Source organism: Furipterus horrens, unplaced genomic scaffold (assembly GCF_987537825.1).
Source record: "Furipterus horrens unplaced genomic scaffold, mFurHor1.1.pri manual_scaffold_2, whole genome shotgun sequence".
NCBI classification, from domain to species: Eukaryota; Metazoa; Chordata; class Mammalia; order Chiroptera; family Furipteridae; genus Furipterus; species Furipterus horrens.
In genome coordinates, this window is record NW_028327172.1 from 9,973,950 (window position 1) to 9,981,365 (window position 7,416).

The following is a 7,416-nucleotide window of genomic DNA, read 5'->3' on the forward strand; positions in this document are numbered from 1 at the left end:
CTCATTTTAGAGGCTCCCTTTAGCTGCCAGCCAGGTGGATCGTGGTAAATGATGGTTTAATGGATTAAGCCAGTGAGAAAAGAAGCGGGATGATGTAAGAACAGCTATTGAGTTGCTACAGTGTGCTAATAAGTATATTTATTCCAGTTAATCCTTATAACGATGGTGAAGCAGGTACGATTATTCTCCTTTTATAGATGAAGAAGCCGAGCCCCTGAAAAGTTAGTAACTTGCCGAAGGTCACACAGCAAGCAAGTAGCAGAGCCAACTTATTCAGACACCAGCGCCCAGTTTTAACCAGTCTTCTAGGATTGGGGGTGAGGGGAGCTCCTAAATGGGACAGTGATTTCATATTTCAGTCAACAATATTTATTGTTGGCCTGATACAGGCAAAGGGGTGTAGAAAGTGCCCCAAAATGAACTAGCTAGGTGCCTGCCCTCAGTGAATGTGTGCAGGGGTTGGGAGGGGTGGGTCAGGGAGAGATGGAACAGATGCCAATGGTATTAGAATACCTTAGGCCCTCTGTGACGTCGGGAAGAGTCAACAACTAAGCCTCGGATGTCTTTTTGCTAGATTATCAGTTTTAAAAATCAGGAAATGTCTCATGGAAATCTGCAGTGTGACTGCTTTTGAAAATTGAGAAGATCTAACAAGTCAGCCTACATTCCTGCGTGGCAGCAGTCCACTGGAGGATGGGCAGAGGTTCAGCTGTCCACCAAACCTGCTGCTCATTTCTTCCCTGTCGTCATCTGCTTGACCTGTAGGCATTTAGCGTGTGCCTTCTGCTCTGGATGGTCAGATAAGCTGGATGCTGCATGGGAAAACACGTTGTAGGCCGTCTCTGAGAGGGCCCTCAGTATCCTGCCTGCTGCTGTTCATCCCTCAGATAACTCCCTTCCCTAGAGACTTGCTTCTAACAACCCAGCAAAGGGGATGGGAAGCCATCCTGAGGTTAAGGTACAGAAGATTGTAATGGCCATCTTGCTAGTTCTCTGTCTCTTTTTTTCTCTTTTTCCTCTTGCTTGCTCTGTCTGATGAAGCAAGCTTCCATCTGGTGAGCTGCCCTGTGAAGAGGCCCGTGTGGTAAGGAGTGGAGGGCAGGCTCCAGCGAGGGAGGTGCTCAATCCTGCCAGCATCCACCTGAACTCAGAAGCAGTTCTCCCTCCAGTCTAGCTTTCAGGGGACCACAGCCCTGGTTGACACTTTGCAGCTTTGTGAGAGATCCTGGAGCCGAGGACCTATTGAAGCTGCACCCTGACTCTTGACCTAGAGAAAGTAAGATAATAAATGTTAAGCGCTTACATTTTGGAGTAATTTGCTTTGCAGCAATAAGTAACCAATACACACATGGTTCTCACAGCTGTTAGAATGGTCTGGGATGATGGTCACTCTACACCTACACCGAGGATGGGCCAGGCACCATTCCAGGCATTTGGGACAAAATGAGCCAAACAGATAAAGATCCTTGCGGTCCTGAAGCTCCTATTCTAGTGGGGGTGGTTTTATCTAGTGGAGGCCTGCATGGCAGTGCTATTTTGAAGGAAAGAGAAGCTCCTTCAGCTCCTAGGGAGCGGTTTTTAACCTCTTTCAGGTCCTAGACACTTTTGAAACTCCAACCAAAGCCACAGAGTGTTTTTTAGAAAAATGTACATGCACATAGAATTTTTCATGCAATTTTTTGGATTTTCATAAGAATTCTTGGGATGTGCTTTGACCTGAGAGGAGTCTTGTGACAAGCGTTGTTTTAGGTCCTGGGACAAGGAGAAACAAGATAAGTAACCTAAATGGGGCAGACATTAAAATCAGTGGCTTGTGCTATTGTGCCCAGTGCTACCAGGGCCGGCCAGGGAGCTGAGAGGCTATATAAAGAAACGTGCCTCCAGGCCTGAGTGCTGAGAGAAGGCTCGCCCCCTGTAAGTCACAGGTGAGCGAGATTTGAAAGATGAGTAGCAATTTGTCAGGCAGGGCGCACGGTGGGTGGTGGGTTCTGTGTTACGTTGTGGGAGAATAGTGGCGAGGAAGGTAGGCACAAGTCCCTGCCCTCTGGCCCATATAGTCCATCGGAGGAAACAGACACATTGTCTTGAGTTTTAGCAAAGAGAAATTCAGATGTACAGGCCACCAAGCAAGGGGACATATTGCTGGAGTCAGGCAAGGAGCTTTCGCTAAGGAAGTAACCATGAAGTCAAAATCCGAATGATTAGATAGGCCAGGTCAAGGGACTGTTCCATGACCAGGTCACCAAGGCACAAGTATAGAGAGGAGGGAGGCCAGAAGGAGGCTGGAGGCAGTAGGTGAAGCCCAGACACACTGGTGGGCATTGTTGGGAGTTTGTACATTTCCCCGACTGTCACCGGAAGCTTTCAAGAGGAGTGGCTGACCGACTTTGGGTTTCCGGTAGATCACTCTGACTAGATGGTGGGATCCTGTGCACAGGTGGAACCAAAAAGGGCCAGTAGAAAGGGTTGCAGGAATCCAGGTGGGAGCCGGTGATGACCTGGGCTTGGGGAATGGCAGTGAATGGAGCTGAGATCTCTGTAGCTGTAGAAACCACAGGTTGAATGTGAAAGGTGAGGCTGGGAATAATGTCTAGAATAACTCCAGTTTTGTGGCTTAAGCAACTGGCATAGGCATTGATGGAAAAGGGGGGCAAGCCAGGGAGGCGGAAGGTCATTTCCGTCATTACTGAGCACATCCTACTGTCTTAGAAGATCCAGTGCGGTTGACCTGTATCTGTTTCCAGCTGGAAACTCAGAGCACACCCGTGATGCTACATGCTTCATCCATTCTCTCATTCTTTTCCCTAAATATCTCAGGCATTCCTCTGGGGGCAGGTGGGGGCGGGGGGAACCTCTGCCTGTGCGGTGTCTTTGTCTCAGAGGATAATAAATGACTGATTCAGACATGGAAAGCTTCACGTTTAAGCTCAAGCAGCATCCTTAAGAACTGCTCCCTGACCTCCAGTCTAGATCACCCCCACACCCCATGATATGTTCTCATAGCAGCACACCTGTCTCCTCCATGGCACTTCCTTTAGGTGCAATTACACTTCACAGGAGACTCCTGGATTCATGGACTTTGTGTTCTCTGAGGGTAGGGAGTGTGTCTTATTCACCATTGAACCCTAGTGCCTAACATATGCAAAAGTGTTTGAAATATTTTAAAATTGAGCTATAATTCACATATAATAAAATTCACTCTTTCAAAGTATAAAATTCAGTAGATTTAATATAGTCACAAAGTTGTACAACCATCACCACCATCCAATTGCACAACCTTCTCATTGTCCCTAGAAGAAACCTCATACCCATTAGCAAACACTTCTCATTTTTTCCTTCCCCAGTTTCTGGCAACCATTAGCATACTGCACCTGTCCATTCTGATCATTTCATGTAGTGTGTGGTTTTTTTGTGCCTGGCTTTTTTTCACCGAGCATAATGTTTTCAAGGTTCATCTTTCTTTAACAGGTATCAATACTTCACTCTTTTTTATGTCCAAATGATTTTTATTTTTTACCTTTCAATCATTACTTTATTTTTAAAGTATATTTTATTGATTATGTTGTTATAGTAGTCCCAATTTTTTCCCTTTGCTCCCCTCTGCCCGGTACCCCCCTTCCCTCCAGCAATCTGACCTCCCTTAGTTCATGTCCATGGGTCGTGCAAATAAGTTCTTTGAGTTCACTCTTTCCTATATTATTCTTAACTCCCCCCTGTCTATTTTGTACCAACTGATTATGCTTCTTAATCCCCGCACCATTTTCCCATTTATCCCCCTTCCCCCTCCCAGCTGATAACCCTCCAAATGATCCCCATACCTATGATTCTGTTCCTATTCTGGTTTGCTTAGTTGGACTTTGTTTCTATTTTTTAGATTCAGTTGCTGATAGTTGAGTTTGTTGTCATTTTATCTTATTTTATTTCAATTTTTGATTTACTTATTGTTTTTCTATTACAGTTGTCCTAGTTCTTTCCCATTGCTCCCCCACACCCAGTCCACCCCTTCTTCTACAGTCAATACCCACCTCGTTGTGCATTGTTGTCATCTTAATGTTCATAGTTTTGATCTTCTTTTTCTTAAATAAGTCCTTTTAACATTTACCTAGTCTGGGTAACATTTTACCTGCCCTTCCATTCTAAATTATAGCTTTGCTGGATAGAGTAATTGTGGTTGTAGGTCCTTGCTTTTCATTACATTGAATACTTCTCACCAGTCCCTTCTTGCCTGCAAAGTTTATTTTGAGAAATCAGCTGACAGTCTTATGAGAATTCCTTTGTAGGTAACTCTCTGCTTTTCTCTTGCTGCTTTTAAGATTCTCTCTTTATCTTGAACCTTTGGCATTTTAATTGTTGTGTGCCTTGGTGTGGTTCTTATTGGGTCTAGCTTGTTTGGGACTCACTGTGCTCCCTGGACTTGTATGTCTATTTCCTTTGCCAAATTTGGGAAGTTTTCCTTCATTAATTTTTCACATAATCTTTCAGTTTCTTGCTCTTCCTCTTCTCCTTCTGGCAGCCCTATGATTTGGATGTTGGCATGTTTAAAGTTGTCCCAGAGATTGCTAAGCCTCGCCTCATTTTTTTCAATTCTTATTTCCTCTGTACTGGATGACTATTTTTTTCTTCCTTATGTTCTGAATCATTGATTTGAACCCTGGTTTCCTTATCTTCACCATTGGTTTGTGTGGCTTTTCCTTCATTTCATTTAGCATAGCCTTCACTTCTTCCCTTATGCATTTGCCATACTTAAGCATATCTGTCAAACCTGTGAGCACCTTTATCACCAGTGTTTTGAACTCTACATCTATTAGGTTGGCTATCGTCATTTGTTAGGTTGGCTATCTCCTTGTCGCTTAGTTCTCCCACTGGAACCTTGATCTGTTCCCTCTTTTGGGCCATACTGCTCTGTCTCCTCATCTTGATAGGCTCCTGTGTTTGCCTCTGTCTCTTATGTAGAGCTGTTGCACCTGTTATGTTGTAAGGGGCGGAGCCTTAGGTATTCATCAGTACGAGCGACCTGTTTCAAGCGACCTGTTTCACCACGTTGTGGTGCTGTATGTGGTGGAGGGGTCTGAGAGGGAACAATGCCAGTTTCTCAGCACTTGTCCTTTTCCAGGAACTTCTCCTACTTCCGTATGGGACTTGTGCTTCTCTAGCTCTTACCCTGGCTGTTGTTCCTGAAGTGGGTGGATCTGCAGATGTTCTAGAACTGTGGGGGCCCTTTAAATAAGCGGATTCTGCTGAGAGACCGGCAGTTTCTTCCTCTGCCCCAACCCCCACTGGTTTTCACAGTCAGAAGCAATGAGGCTTTATTTTCCCCAGCGCTGGAACTGTGAGCTGTGCGGTCCGGTCTGGTACTGGGAGAATTCCCCAGGTGTCCCTCCCCACTTTTAAAAATGTGTGACTGTGCTTTCTGCTGTCCTGCTGCTGCCACTGCTGCCACTGCCACCACACCTCATCCTCTCTGCCCTGGCTCCGCCCCTCCTACCTGTCTGGATGAGTAGTTCTTCTTTATATCTTTGTTTGTTGGACGTCCATGCAGCTCTATTTTCTGGAACTTCTTGTCTCTAGTTTTGAGGTGGTTGTGGAGGGAGATGCAGCGTTTCTGTCTAGGTCTCCGTTTTGGCCAGAAGTCCCGAATGATTTTATACTGTGTATTATCATACACACATTTTGTTTACACATCAGTTGATGGACAATTGGGTTGTTTGCACTTTTAGGCTATTATAAATAAGGAGACTGAATATTTGTGTCTTAAGTTTTTGTGCTGATGTATGTTCTCCATTCGCTTGGGTATATACCTAGAAGTGGAATTGCTGGGTCAGAACAGCTCTGTGTTTCACTATCTTAGGAGTTACTAAACTTTTCCAAAGCAGTGTGTCCATTCTATTTACATTGCTCATGCAAAGATAAATGATAACTATTTGTTAGGCTGAATAAATAATCTCTTACATGGTAAACTGGCTGCTATTTGAGATATTGTAAGAAATATATATGTGGTCATTCAGGTGACCAAAATATATTTCTCATGTTTATTTGGACTTCGTCCACAGTTCCTGGTTTACAGCTCCCCAAACCACTGAGTTTCCTAAGGGTTGAGAACGATGCAGGTGTCTTCTGTTATATGAATGAGGTGAATTTCAAAAGTACCACAGGCTAGGGGCTGGTTGCCGGAAGAACCAACCAAGGGATTAGAAGGTTGGAACTTTCAGTCCCATCCTCCTTCATCCTCTGACTTTTCACCCCAGGAGAGGGTAGAGGGCCTCCCTAAAAACTCAAGAGGATGGGGTTCAGGGACCGTATGGGTGGTGAACACATGAAGATTCAGGGAGAGAAGCAGGTTTGGAGAGGGCATGGAAGCTTCATGCCCTTTTCCATGTACATTACCCTACTTCCACCTGGCTGTTCCCAAGTTCTATCCTTTCACAATAAACTAGTGATCTAGTAAGTAACATGAGTCTCTAAATTCTGTGAACTGTTCCAGCAAATTAATCAAACCCAAGGAGTGGGAGGTGAGAACCTCTCGTTTATAGCTAGTTGGGTCAGAAGCACAGGGGACAACCTACACTTGTGATTGGCATTCTGATTTGGAGAGGGTCATCGGAATCTCCAGTCTGTGGCCAGCTGGTCAGAAGCACAGAGAGCCCGGGCTTAGGGCTGGTGTCTGAAGTCTTGGAGGACTGAACCCTTAACCTGTAGAGTCTGATATTATCTCTGGGTAGATAATGTCAGAATTGAATTGAATTCTTCTACACCCTGCTGGTGTCTTAGAATTGTTTGTTGATATGGTGGACACCCCCAACATTGGAATGGGGTCAGGGAACCCAATTTACTATTATTTTTGGCACTTAACAGACCAGAAGAGGGTGGCTCTGGAAGCAAGTGCCTCGGGCAGAATTGCTTGATTAATCAGCTGCGGAGCCAGGATCTGGACCCCGCCTGTGTCACTACTGAGCCTGTCCGCCTGTCCGCCTGTCCGTGAAGCAGCTTTGAGCCAGGAGCCCACAGGAGATCCAATGCAATTACATTGTTCTACTCACACTGTGGGGTAGTGTCAGGGGAATCAGAGTCTCTGTCCTTTGCAATGTACCCTCCTGCATTCATTAAACACACAGACCCGGCCATATCTACCCCCTTCCTTAAAAACAAACAAGCAAAGCCAAAGAAAACAAGAAAATAAAATCCAAGGTTTGCTGGTCACCTATCTTACAACGTTGGGAATCCTTGGCCTCGCAGAGGTCATTCCAAAATGACCTCAGCCTGCCTTTTCTGCTCCATTTCCCTCCACTCCGTTTTATTTATTTACCAAGTGTTTACCATGGGCTTGTGACATACAAGGTCCTGTGATAGGTTTACAAACCACCTGCAGTGTGCTTCCTGCCCCCAAGAGATTTATGTATTATGGGGAGGCAGGCAGGC